Below are 14,843 nucleotides of genomic sequence, written 5' to 3'. Positions count from 1 at the left end.
CTACACAGACAAGAAAACTGAAACTCGAGGAGACCATGTCATTTTCCTAAGAATGTGTCAACCAAATGCAGCAGATGGAGTTCAAATGTGAGTTTCTGCCCTAGCTGTAAGTCAGTTGGTCAAGCAGTTGGACTAGATGATCTTGTACCTCCCTTCCAACTGAAATAGTCTATTCTATTACATTCTGTTCTGTTCTATTCTGTTCTGTTCCCTTGGGGTCCTCCCTTGTGGGTCTTAGACACCTCATGAGCTGCTCCCTGTGTTCAAGAGGTCAGGTTTTGATAGTTAAAGACATGCAGTTCCTCTCTCTATAAAAAGGTGTGCCTTGTGCCTGCTCCCAATTGGTCCCGTTCCCAGCTCCACCCACTCTGGGTCTTGTTTCTCTCATGCCTGATGGATTGCAGAGCATTTAATGAGCAAATGCATAGGTCCAGAAACAGTGAACAAGTCACACCATCCTTCCTGGTCACTGTGAAGTGTCACCACCAGCGCCCAGAGGTTGTGCACCCATTCTGTTCAGCATCTGGGTGAAAACACCACCTGTGCAGAGCAGGAACCTTGGTAGAGACCAGCACTGCTCCATGACTGGAGCTCTCTGCAAAGGCCAGAGCAACTTCGGGAAGTCAGGTGTAACTTCGGACAAGGATGAGGTTAGTTATCATTGGTTAGTTATCGGCCCTTTCCTGTCACTGCAATTGTTCATAAAGCAATGGTTATGATCTAGGACACGTTGACATGCCAGCAGGCAGTGCAGAAGGGCATCGTTGGATCTCATGCTGGTCTCCCACAACATTCTCCTAGAGAAGCTGGCAGCTCATGGCTTAGACAGGTACACTCTTCCCTAGGTGAAAAACTGGCTGGACAGCCGAGTCCAGAGAGTGGTGGTGGATGGAGTTAAATCCAGTTGGTGGCCGGTCACAAGCGGTGTTCACCAGGGCTCAGATTGGGGCCAATCTTGTTCAGTATCTTTATCAATGATCTGGACTAGGGGATCGAGTGCTCCCTCAGTAAGTTTGCAGATGACACCCAGCTGGGCGGGAGTGCTGATCTGCTCGAGGGTAGGAAGGATCTGCAGAGGGACCTGGACAGGCTGGATCGATGGGCTGAGGCCAATGTATGAGGTTCAACAAGGCCAAGTGCCGGGTCCTGCACTTGGGCCACAACAACCCCAGGGAACGCTGCAGGCTTGGGGAAGAGTGGCTGGAAAGTGCCTGGAGGAAAAGGACCTGGGGGTGCTGGTTGACAGCGGCTGAACATGAGCCGGCAGTGTGCCCAGGTGGCCAAGAAGGCCAACGGCATCCTGGCCTGTATCAGAACTGGTGTGGCCAGCAGGAGCAGGGAGGTGATCGTGCCCCTGTACTCGGCACTGGTGAGGCCGCACCTCGAATCCTGTGTTCAGTGTTGGGCCCCTCACCACAAGAAGGACATTGAGGTGCTGGAGCGTGTCCAGAGAAGGGCAACGAAGCTGGTGAAGGGCCTGGAGCACAAGTCTGATGGGGAGCGGCTGAGGGACCTGGGGTTGTTCAGCCTGGAGGAGAGGAGGCTGAGGGGAGACCTCATCGCGCTCTACAACTACCTGAAAGGAGGTTGTAGTGAGGTGGGGGTTGGTCTCTTCTCCTGAATAACAAGCAATAGGACGAGAGGAAATGGCCTCAAGTTGCGCCAAGGGAGGTTTAGACTGGACATTGGGAGAAATTTCTTTACTGAAAGAGTGGTCAGGCCTTGGAACAGGCTGCCCAGGGAAGGGGTTGAGTCACCATCTTTGGAAGTATTAAAAGACGTGTAGATGAGGTGCTTAGGGACATGGTTTAGTGGACATGGTGGTGTTGGGTTGATGGTTGGACTTGGTGATCTTAGAGGTCTTTTCCAACCTTAATGATTCTGTGATTCTATGATTCTATGACACCAGCACCACGTGGCATTGCCATTCCCTCTCCAACTCTTGTGCTGCCCTAATCACTCCAGAGAGGGAGCCCAGACAAGGGTGCATGCCACCTTGAGAGCAGCACAGCCTTGAGAGCACAAGGCTTTTGTTGATGGAGGAAGCAAAGATGTTTCAAGGAAGTTTGTCCCCATCCTCCAGCAGTGAAAATTCCAGATAGAGGCTGAAGAAAAGAATACAATCCTTCAGCTAGAAGACCCAGCTTCCCTCATTTTGTGCTGGCACAGATGATGACCCTGAGCAGGGGATAACCAGCCCAAAGCAAAGATCAGTAGCTGGTATAAATTGATGCAGGACTGTGGAAGAAACAGCACTGTTTTACCCATTCTTTCATTTTCTCCATGACAAATTGTGCCTTCCTATGTCTCAGGTCAAAAATGCTGAATAAAAACAGAAGCATACACAGCAATATTCTTTCTATTTTCTGAAAAAAGAATGCACCATAACTGCTCTTTGCTCATGCTCAGATCTGCTCTGCTTACAAAGAAGCCATGTGTTTGAATTCACCAGGGATAAAGTGTTTAGCCAAGTCAGTGATTTCTGCACTGCAATCTGAAGTCATGGAGGCCACTGGGCACGTTCCTCGCAGACCTGGATTTCTCCTTTTCAAGCAGTTTCCTCCCAGTCAGCACAGTTGTATTTTTTGGCCTTTCCCCTCTGTTTCCTGTTGGCTTCCTTCTTCCTAGCAGCAGCACCATAATCTGACGAGCTTCTGTAGCTGCTGTGCTGGATCCCTGCTCTGCCAACTCCTCTCAACCCTCCTTCTGACCCTGCTGATGTTTTTAACATGCTTTGCTTCACTCTCTGCCGCAGGGCCTTTGACCTCTGTGCGCCGAGAGCTTTGAATCCCCTCCAGAAGGTGATGCTCAAGAACAAGGACAGCCATAGCTGAAGTGCGGACAGTATTTCTTGCATGTGCATGTGCATCAGCTCCAAGGGCTGTGTGATTTCTGGCACAACAGCCTTGATTCTCAATTGTTTCCTTAAGAGAGATTTCATTTGGAAACGTGATTTATGATTTTAAAAAGGGAAGCAAAGAACACACCACAAGCCTGCCAACTGGGGCAGAGGCAGATACACCTAACCATCAATTAGCCAGCTGTTTGCTGAGTGTAAATAAGCTTTCAGTGATTGTGCAGAGACACACACACTCGCATGCAGACAAATTAACAGGGCTTAACTTAGCTTTTCACCATGGGGCAAAAATCCGCATGGCTATTTAAGTCTCATCATGGCAGATATTGAATAGGCTTTTTAAAAAGCACTAATATTTACCACACTTACTCTTCAAGTCCTGGTCCATGTACAGGTTCATGTAATTTGAAATAAGCGTGCAATCCTAAACATTTAGCTAGAGTGACGCAGAAGCCACAGGGCCTACCTTAAATCCATTTATCTGATTTACATCAGTTTAGTCCCCAGGTCTGAACCAGAAGGGTAAACTATAGAGATCTGAGCAGTTTTACACTAACGTGAATCACAGAGAAGTTTTTACCGCCTGATCTTCACTTCTTACACTGCTTGATTTAAACTATTACAAGAAGAGTAGGGATGAGATATACTATATCATCTAACTTTCAAAAATGACAATACAAAAAGATGAGGATGCCAGTTCAGAGGGAAGCAAAAGGTGCATCTAAAAGAGTAAAATATTTGCAGACTAACAACACTGCTTAAAGACGTCATAAATCTGTTCAAAGTAAATAAATATCACTATTAAAAAGGATGCTGAAAGACCACACACAAAAACAGAAAGTGTGCTTAGTTGAAGAACAGAGTAAAGGAGGCTATTAGAAAGAAAAAATCCTTCAATATTGGAATTCGTGCCTCTATGATGAAAACATGAAAGATCACAAACTTTCATAAGTTAAATGTAAAACCAGTAAAAGAAGGCAATATATATCTTGAAAAACAACTTGCTAAAGACATAAAAACCGCTAATAAAAACATTTTCCAACACATCAGAAGCTGTGAGTTTGCCAGTGGGTTGGTTTAAGTAGCATGATTGAAGTAGAAAAGGGCCACTTAGGGAAGACACTTTCCTATAAGAAAAAAATATATGAATTATTTGCATTGTTGTTTATTTACTTTGTTAAAGCTCAAGGATGGCATTCCTTTAGTAGAGATGAATGTAGAGAATTGTTTTAACCTAATTTGTCAATGGAATGGATTAAATGATCAAAAACAATTTACCAGAACTGCATGATACTAACCTAAAAGTTTTGAAGGACCTCAAATATGAAATTGCCGAACAACTCCTGAAATGCACAATCCAACACTAAAATTAACCTCACTAGTAAAAGAATGATAAGATGCAACATCATCTTTTAAAAAGGTTACAAAACTTATCTAGGAAACTACAAACCAGTATGTCTGATTTTTTAATCAATAAGCTGATGGAAACTGAAAAGATACAGGCATACTCAAATCAATATTATGCACTGGGGAGGAAACCACACTGCTTTCACAACGTGACGTTGTGCCTCCCAGATATACTAGAGCTCTCTGAAGTGATCACTCAGTCTTTGAACGGAGTCAAGATAATGCATCTGGGTTCCTAAAACAATCTATTGAGAAGGTTTCTTATGGAAGGCTCTTAAAAAAATCAACCTGTCATGAGGTGAAAAGGAAGGTCTGCTCCAAATTTAATAACAAGTTAAAGAGCAAGAAATAAACCTATAAATAGATGGCACATATTCACAGTGGGACATTACTGGTAGGACCCTGCAAGAATCTGTGCTGAGGTACCATGAATACAGATGTTTGAGAAGTGCAAAGGGATTTCATGATTGACGGGTGAAATGCAATGTCAGCAAATGCAAAGTAATGTCTATGGAAGGAAAAAAAACCACCCTAGTGATATGTACAAACTGAGGAACTCTAATTGGTACCCCCCAAAATAGAGCTTAATGAGTCATTGTCTCTTTCAGAAATTGTTGCTTCATGCATTCACTGAAAGCATCAGCTCAGTTTTGGTTAAACAAAATGTTTGGGTCCCCATCCCAGTCTGGTTCAGAGTATGACATGAACACATGTGCTGGCACAGGGGAGGACTACTCTGAAGGTGGAGATGTAGGACAGGCTCTGATTACTTCCATCAGCCATAGTACTGGCTCCTGATAACTTGAAATGTTCAGTAAACTATGTCCCAAACAGCCAGGATAGCTCAGCTTGGAAAAGAGATGGTCTATGACCAGTTGTGGAAAAAATGAGATAGGAACCGCTCTTAACTATTTCTTATAGCACAAGGGGATGGGCACTGAGGGGCTTTTTCCACTTCCTAAATATTTTGCCATTGAGGATGGCTCCTAATTAAGACACCTCCATGCATCTGTCTCTACACATGACACAGGCTGCCCAGGGAAGAGGTGGAGTCACCATCCCTGGAAGTATTTAAAAGACGTGAGATGAGGCCCTTAGGGACATGGTTTAGTGGATATGGTGTGTTGGGTTGACGATTGGACACGATGATCTTAGAGGTCTTTTCCAACCTGTATGATTCTATGATTCTATGATTCTATGATTATTGTCAATTCATTTGCGTCAGCTGAAGTGTCTGGTATCATTTGAGTAGCCCTGGGGTGCTGAGATATCTCCATGAGGGTGATGCAGAGATGGAGCACTCACTGCATGCTTTGGTTTTTTAGACTTACCCTAAGCACCTGCCAAGTTAACTGTGGGGCATTCCTCTGTGATGCCCAGCATTAGATGGGATGGACATGTGCCCTAGCGTGCTTGAGGATCCAGCTCTCCTGCATGCTCATTTAGCTCCCGGGTTACTGTCCTTCCTCTCCTTCTCCTTGCACTGGTTCTGACGTCTGCAGAAGCAGGAGGCTCAGCTGCTGGTCTGTACAGCTGGCAAGTCGCTTGTGCTATGCCTCATGACAAAGATGCATTGCAGTTTCTTTTTTCTGGCTGCCCTGATGCGAGGGAGCTGGGCTGTGTTTTACTCCAAGCAGTGGGAACTGCAGACATTACTGCTCTGTGAAACTTTCCTTTCCCCACTACTGTCTAACCATTATTTGAAGCTTGCTACAGTGATTTGCCTCAATAATATATCACAGAAATGAGTTCCACTGGTTAATTATATATTGTACAAAAGCAGGGATGTAATTCTCACCCCAGGGCAGGATTTCATATCCATTTCCTTACTTTCCTTGCGATTGGTGAAGCGTGCCTTTAGCAATCTCAAAACTCATTTAACCACATGGATTAAAACACCATACTGTGACAGAGGAGAAAGATGACAGAAAACCCCCAGGTCATACACATGTACATACACATACCCTCACATGCACAAGCATAAATGTGCTCTAAACCATCGATCAAACTTTAACTGTCATTTGTCCTTGCAAAAGGCTCATCGCCGCCAGTGCCTCTTCATGGCACCTGCTCTTTGCAGAGAGCTCTGCTAAGTCTTCTTGCAGGCATTGTTTCTTCCCAGGCATTTTTAGGACAGGGAAAAGCCACTCAGAGCAGATGGTTTTGGCTTTCTGAGGCCAGAATAAAAGGCCACCAGAATAACCATTTTTTGACTGCTAAAGAGGATCAGCAACACAGCCAAGCATAGCACCAATCCTTGCAGCAGAGCTTGCCCAGGCCTGGGGGTGACCTGCAAACAGGCAGAGATGGAGGGTGGATGGGTCATGCTCAGAGTGACCAGAGAAGAGGAAGGAGCAGGAACCAGAGACACCTCGTTCCTCTCCCTCAAGACCCAGGTACCAGGCTGTGCGAGGTGATGAGCAGGATGTTTCTGCTCTCAAATTTAAGCACACAGCTCTACTAGCCATGCCCATTCCTACCTTCCTATGCATGCCCAGCTTGCCGGACAGCAAAAGGGGTGGCACAGTGCTATGGATCCCAGCTGCTTGGCACTATGCAACTACTCCTAGCAATCTTGTCTGCTGTAGGTGCCAAGTCCTGAGCCAATGTCACCCTGCAGCAGACCTCTGTGTCCTTGGACAGGCAGTCCAGAGAACAATCACCTTGCACACACCTCTTGGTCTTTACCCAGCCATTATCTCCCTCAAAATTAGGGTGATTCAAGTGTTCTGCTGTATTTGGAAAACATGTAAAGGTTTTTTCCACCAAAAACTTAACAGGCAGTATTTTTTTTTTGTTAACTTTCACAGAATATTTATCTCTTTCCTGCTTTCTTTGACACCAGAAGGGGAAACAAAAATAAGAATCCAGACTGTTCCTACAGGACTGCAGCAAGAACTGGGGGTTGTTCATACACATGGAGCAACTATTTGCATTCGGTCCAAATGACTTCAATTTTCAGTGGTGGGGAGGGGACAACAAAGCAAAGCCCCAGGGGAGAACTTAGAGATCATTTGTGCAAAACAAGCAATCCACAGCTGCAGGGCTCATCCCTGTTACCACCTGGAGAAACTGAGGCACAGAAAGGGAAAGGACCTCCCCAGTAAAGCCCAGCAAGGAAGGCAGAAAGCATAAATAATTCATGTTGAGTGGAGCTCACCACAGGCTGAGTGAATTGAGGCTCATGGTGGAACCCAGCTGCTGTAGAGAGAAGGGATGTGAGACCGGTTGTACTTCCCGGTGAAATGAAGTCCTTGTGGTGTCTGGACTGTGGCCAGTTTTGGGGATGCCCTCTAGCACAGACAGAGCATTTCTCAAGGCATTAATCCTGAGCCAATGTCAGAGCTGTGCACGGAAACAAAGAGAAACATTATCTAATAGTTTTTGGATGTCTCTTCTTGGCCCAGATAACATCACCCAAGGAGGAGCTTGAGGCGTTTCCCTGTAGCATGACTGAATTTCACCCTGGCTGCCTCCCTGGTCTCAGCTTTCAGATGTCATTGCCACCATTATGCACAGCAACTGACAATCGCAGAGATACTTGCTTTCTCTTCCTGATTTCTCCCAGCGATGGCTTTTGTTTGCTAAGCTGCTTCTGACCTTTCCAAATGCCACCTCCATTTATGGCCTCCTGCTGGCCCCTGACCTGCCTGGGAACTGATGCTCTTCAGAGACAAAGGCCTGACTGCTGAGCTGGCTTCCTCGTCTGGAGGGTGGTCACCAGCCAGCAGAAGCAGGGACACTTACAAGAATTAGATCAGCAAATGTTGAATGGTGCCAGTGGAGACGTGAGGTTTCCAGTGTAAGCCATGGGAGCCATCTAATGTGGGTCAATGAGCCTTTGTGCTGTACGAAATCAATGAGTGCGTGTCAAGATTGGAATTGCATCTTTACCTCTGCTCTCTTTCATTGTTCCAGGTTAGCCACCTGAAAGACCCCGAACCAGCAGGCTGGGACCCTGCGGGAAGCCCAGCTCCACGCAGAAGGAGGTCGGGTGTCCTGGGCCTGTTGGCATCATCTGTGTAACCCGGCGCTGCACCTGGGATGGAGACACTTGTAAACGTTGGATTTCACATGCAACGTATCACAGATTTGAACTGTTGGGCTCTGCGTGTTGCTGAGCTTGAGATGTGTTATCGCTGGTTCTTCCTGTTGCAGTGAAAGGCTGGCTAGTGCAAGGGGGAGCTTGAGGCCAAGCAAACAGCGTTCGGCTCCTGGCTGAGCTCCCTCCTGCCTGAGGCCAAGCAAATGACTTCACCCAGTAATCCTCAAGTGCCCCTTTGTGAAAGGGAGCAGCAACAATTACTCGGAGCATTTGCATTTCCTTCTGCATTAGGTTTTATTTTGTCTTTTAACCAGCAAGAGCCACATGGGCACATTGGGCATCTCCGTGGCCCTGCTGACCCCAGGATAAGCTGAACTGTGCTCTTTCAAAGCTTATTTCTGCTCACTGACTTGAAGGGCATCCTTGCTCCATGGCTCCATGGCCAGGTGCTCCCTCTGCCTTTGGCTTTCCAGCTCTTGTTCTCGTGCCGATGAGTGCATCCCACAGAGGCCACAGAGGAACAGGCCCCATATCCACCCCAGCCAGGTGGTAAGGAAGTCCACTGAGCAGGAGGAGAAGCAATGGACACTCCCCAAGGCGGGCCTGTGTCTGTAGGAACCTGCCACTCATATCAACCTGGAAGCCCGAAACCCAGATAGATAGTTGTTCAGCTGTATGCTTACTTCTGGTAGGACATAAATATCTCAAAATTGGATGGTGTACAACACCGAGTTAGGAACATGTGGATCCTTCAGGAACAATTTAGGATTCACCTTGCCTTGACCACAGTGGACAACATGCAGACAGCAACTTGAAGAATTTCACCCAATCTCTATTTTTCAGCCCTTCATCCTCCTGTCCCCTCCTCCTTACAGCTCTCTCCACTCACTGTGTTTGATTCACTACCTCCCAGCAGGGATTTTGCAGCTTCACTGTAAAGTATCATACAAAGTCGTGGCGCTATGTACAGATTAGCTGAAACAAGACCAGTTGGAGTCCTCATTTAGGTTTTAATTAAGGCAAAAGTACCATTAACTTTAGTAGAAGCTACTTGATCAAACACTGCATATAAATGAAGAGGAGCTGAATGAAGATTTGGCCGGCAATTAAGAAAACCTACTGTAAGCAGCGTGCCAGGATGCCTTGGATGATATTTCTTTTTTGGGAAATATTTGAAAAGTCATCTTCCATAGCTGTTCACACTCCTTGGTGACAAGGACAGCTCTGCAAAGGCCCCTGTGGTGTATGATGGGCTTTTTGCCAGTTGTTACACATCTTGCAAAGATGTCTTCTTCCTAAAGCAAGGAAGCCTGCATCAGGGATGGGATTGTTTTTCAGTGCCTGGGCATGCCTGGTAAGGAACCAGGGCTCCCCAACTCTCAGTGCACATGTAGAAAAATGTCTCCCGGTATCTGCAAACACAGAAGAGAGAAATGTCTGCCTTGGGCATTTTTCACCTTTGGATGGAGCTTAAAAAACACTTCCGACCATGGTGAACATGAACATTCCCAGTCTGAAGATATGTGCAGAGGTTCTGGCTCCCTGGGAAGAAGTATCACCTTCCCAGAGGAGGACAAAATTACAAAAAAGTATTTAGCACACGGGTGGCTGTGTGCCAGCTGGACCAGCAGTCCAACCTGTGCAGAAAGCAAACACAAGAGCAGTCAAAGTCCATGGCCCAGGGAAGACCAAGACTCATCTGTCAGGATGGGCAGTGTCTCACTGAACATCTCATTTCCAGTTGATGAGCATGACCAGTAGTACCTTCCCACTTGCTCCAAGAAAACTCCCAAGAAAACACCAGAGATGTGTGGTTTCTTCTGTTCAGGTATTTTGGCAGGTTTCAGTCTGTGTTCCTGTGTGTGTGTCAAGACATTGCAAGTATCACTTCTGGACCTCAGTCTTAGCAGGGAAACCAGTGGCCAAATAGCTCTGACTGTCAAAGCTGTCTCTGGTCTGTCCTTCCAGAGCAGACTGGAGGTGCAGCAACAAAGCAGCATTTTTTCATCTCTAAATTTCCTGGAAATCAAAAGGGTCAAGTACAAAATATCTCACACACCTCATCCTGCAGAAAACTTGGGAGCCATGTAGAAGTTGTGTGCCTCTTGTGTCCACAGAGCATGTCCTTCTGGAGGGCACAACTCCTCACTGCTTGTCACTGCCCAAATCTGGTCAGGGTGGGGAACCAGCTTGGATGGAGCTGAGCATTTGCAACATCCCCGTGCTGCATTGCAGCTGCAATGGCATTTCAGGTAGGTGCCACATATACTCATTCATGGAGTGAACTGGGAAAATGTTACAATAAGAAAATTGCTGCCGAGCTAGAGGAAAGGCTCAAGCAAATTCCCACTGTACAGAAATTTGTTCTAGGTTAGGAAAAACTGGTCCCCAGTTGGACTGAGATGCTGCCTGACAACCCAGGCTTGCTGGCAGGGACCACCAGGGACCTTGGCAGGGTACGGGACAATGGTAAGTCATCCAGATGATGATACAGAAGATCATCAGCTTAGATGATCTTACCTTTATTGTTATTAACAGAATGATGCTGTGCCCAGGCCACTTGCATCCTTATTGTAAAATAACACCGTGACTCTTACTTGCTCTCTGTGTCTCTTCCAGAGGGATTTGAAAGAACCAGTGTGGTCCACGCCTGGGAGCACCATTAGCCCTTGCCTCCGAGCCAATGGGACTCCCAAATATTTTTGGATTTGCAGGTCCCAAATGTCCATAAATTAGTACCACAAGTCCCTTGGCCATATTCTGCAGAGCAAGGGCTGTTATCATCATTTATACCAGGATAATCTTTGCTTAGTGGGATGAATATAGGGCTAGTTAGACACAGCCTGAAAGGACCATACAAAGCATATGCAGAAACAAGGGGAGGCTGCAGACCGCTCTCTCGCCTTCCAAGGCTGTCTACAGAGAAAAGAAGTCCTTGTCTCCCTGAAGGCTGCTCTCATTTTGCTGCCTCAAATCAAGTTGCTACTGTGCTTGTTGACACTTTCAGAAATCAAAAGCAAGTATTTTCCAGAACAACCCTCCCAAGTATTTACTAAATGTGTACTCCAGTGCACTGGGAAAACAGAGAAAAGGTGAAGGCCAAAAGAGAGGGGGAGAGTGAAAGGGTCGGGGCTGCCACATGTCTTTCACTGAGCAAATGTACTTGCCGTTACCCAAATACAGTGAATCCACTATTACCAATTTAGAGCTTAACAGGATGCCTTTGGCAAATGAGCAAGGGGTATTGCCAGGAAAACCTCATGGCCTCATAACAGAGCTAGCTGAAATGCCTAGCTGAAACATTTTCAAGGCTACGAATCAAAAAACCCCTCTGTTTCAGATATTTTTATTTCTTTTCATACTTCTGGGATTGAGATAAGAGACAATAACCGGAAAATATCCAATTCAGGGTACTGAATGAAGAAATTCCATGACAGATTTCCAACAAAACAAAAAAATCATTCATTCAAAATAAGTGGTGGAAAATTCCTTGTTCTAGCCAGCTCTGCTTTGGGAATCATTTCCCCCTTCACTGAGGTACATACAACTGAGAAACCCCAGAGCTTGCTCAGCTCACCTTTTTCCTCCATGAAAATGTGCCTGGGTGACAGGTGAGACAGCAGGGAGCTCAGCTACAGAAAATGGGAGGAAAACGTGCTGGAGCTGCACATTGCCAGGGCCTGTCCCTTACTGCAGCCCTGTCTTCTGAAGAAGTATTCTAAATTTTTGTCAAAGGCACCTAATTTCCTTTGGGAGTTTTTAGCCAGTGAACTGAAGAACACAAGAAAACATCAGATCATAATAGATTGTTCCACGTTGTCTCTGGTCTCATCTGCAGCTGTGTTTTGGAGGGAAAGACTTAAAACTGTTTGCTTTAAACAATTTTTAATAGGCTTTGGACAATTTTTTTTTTCAAAATCAGGTATTTCACATCCAAAAATCATAACCTTGATTTTTTCCCCTTTTAACTAAATGAACAACTGAGTTAATCAAACAATTAGAATGCTTGTTTTTTTTTCTTTTTCCATTCATACCCTTACTCAGTAATTTGTTGTTTTTATTATTACTTATTTTTAGCTTGATCTTCTGTTGCAGAAGTTGATTGATTAACATTAGCTAGCCAACTGGTGGGATTCTAAGAGAGAAAAATTCCTACTGAGAATGAGGAAAATGTAAAACACATTAAAAATTCTGAAAAAAAAAAAAAAAAAAAAGAAGAAAATATATCAATGACCCTCAGAGAAATACTTGGCTTATAAACTTACTCAAATGTCACTGAAAAAAATGCTTCTGCCAATGACCTTCATCAATCCCCTTCTGGCTCTTACACTGTATTACTTCTGTCATGGCTAAGTCTGGATTCCCAGCTCAGACCACAGCCTTGTTGTGCTGGACACTGCGTTCACTGCACCACCTCCCTTCTCCCTCCTGGAGATACAGAAGCTGAACAGAGATGGTGGTTTGCCTCATGTCACCCAGCTGTCCCTGACCACGCTCATGTCTCCCAAGTGCCTAACTGATGCTCACCTGCTTGCCATGGGCTAAGTGGATTGTAAATGCCTTGGAGCACATGCCTTCTCACAAGTCTAGAAAGCATCTTGCTGGCGTATTGATTCAATAAGGATCTCCACGCCTGATGACATTGCCCTGTGAGAAACATCCCACTGACTGCTGCAGCTCCAGCTCCTCCTTTATGACTAAACGAACCATCACACCATGTCACGACACGTGGCCCTTTCCACAGAAGAGGTGTATCAGCTGCCTTGGCGAGAGCTGAACTAACACGATTTTCTTCCGAAGTTCACCTCTAAAAAGACGGCATGAGCAATTGTCTGCCGCTCTGTGTGGTTCCAGATCAGAGTCTGACTCGGGAAAATGTTCCCATCCAAGTCATATATGTACATTCTTTAGTCATGATGACTTTGACAAATTACTTGCATCAGTTGACAACTGACATATGAAGGAGAGACATCAGATGAATCTGGGCTGGCAAAGAGCACAGGGAAGCCAGGAGACAGTTCAGTTCATTCCAGTGTTCCTTGATTTTTTAGCACACCAACAACAAATCTGTGTGGGACTATTTATCAGCATTGCAGGTAAGGAGGTTTTGGGAGGGCAATGGTTTGGGGACCCTTACGAGGGTCTTTCTACTCGAGACTCTAACAAGCAGGCAGGAAGAAGATGAACCAAACATGCCAGTCGAGGTGAAGTGTGAAGTCATGACTGGTTTTCAGAGCCTATAAAATATGGAACAAGGATTCCAGCTGAATGACTTGCAGAAATGACTCTGTGGGAGCTGTGATGTTTTTCATAAATTCAGCTTGTGCGCGTGCAGGTGAAGGCAGGTAACTCCCCAGTAATGAGGGGTAGGTAACGCTGAGGTGATTGCCTCGATGGCTCCCTTCAACAGGCCTCTCAAAGAAATTTTCAGTTCTTGAAGGCACAGTTGACAGAAATGTGGTTTTCACTCAGGCAGCTTCAGAGGGCAGACTGGAAATGGTTTGGATTTGGCCTGAAGTCAGGGAAGATGACACATATAATATTTTTCTTAAATACACTAAGCATTAACTCTGCATTCCTCTTAGTCACACTTCAGGTATCCTTTTATTTCCCGGAGCACATCCAGCTAGCGACCTGCTCTTTAATTACATAGCAAATGTCATACAAATACTGTCCATGCAGTAACTAGGGCAGGTTGTTGCAGGTTACCTGGTAATTATCTTTTAAGTTACTGAGTAATTCAAAGATGAATTACCGTGTAATTTGCTGCCTGTAGATAGCATGACCAGCACTCAGGGTGGAAGACACGATCTATTCTTGTCTCACAAATGGAGCCAGGCACCTCTCAGTGAATGCACACATCTAAAGGAAAACACAGCCAACAAACTCAGCCTTACCCCATGAACAAGAGGCACACTCCTGACCGGGAGCTTCCAGCTCATGACTTGTTTGTGGATTCCTAACAGTGATAATAATAGTATTATAATAATAATAATCTGGTAGCAATGACTCATGGCCTGCAGGAGCCTTACTAAGGGCCCACTTATGCTAAAGAAATCCTCCGATTCTTTTCAAACCCCCCGTCGGCCATTTGTCTCAGTGGGAATGGGATTTAGCTGGATCCCAGCCATACAGAATGGAAATGTTATTTCTCTATAGAAAAGGGCTTTGATTTACTTGGAGTCACACGTTCATTAGGACTTTCAAGCTAGGTCAGAAACAACCATTGCTCCTTGGCTGCTCCATCCCCCAAACAGCCCGAGAGGAATCACAGCTAATCACAGACACACGCGAGCTCTAACTCTTCTCACTTAATTGCATGGTAGGAGGCATCTCGTAATCTGTACCTTCTGGTCTCTCCCTGGGGTAGTTGCTTCAGCTGTAACTTTTAACACTGCTTGTGTAAATACAAGAGGGATTTCATTTTATTGCACAGGAAGGAGGGAAATATTAAGCTCATCCTAATGACAGCATCAACATGCATTGAACTGATGGGGAGAGGTTGGCTTGATCCACAGTGACATCACCAACCTG

Source organism: Calonectris borealis, chromosome 25 (genome assembly GCF_964195595.1).
Source record: "Calonectris borealis chromosome 25, bCalBor7.hap1.2, whole genome shotgun sequence".
NCBI classification, from domain to species: domain Eukaryota; kingdom Metazoa; phylum Chordata; class Aves; order Procellariiformes; family Procellariidae; genus Calonectris; species Calonectris borealis.
This window is presented reverse-complemented; position numbering follows the sequence as displayed.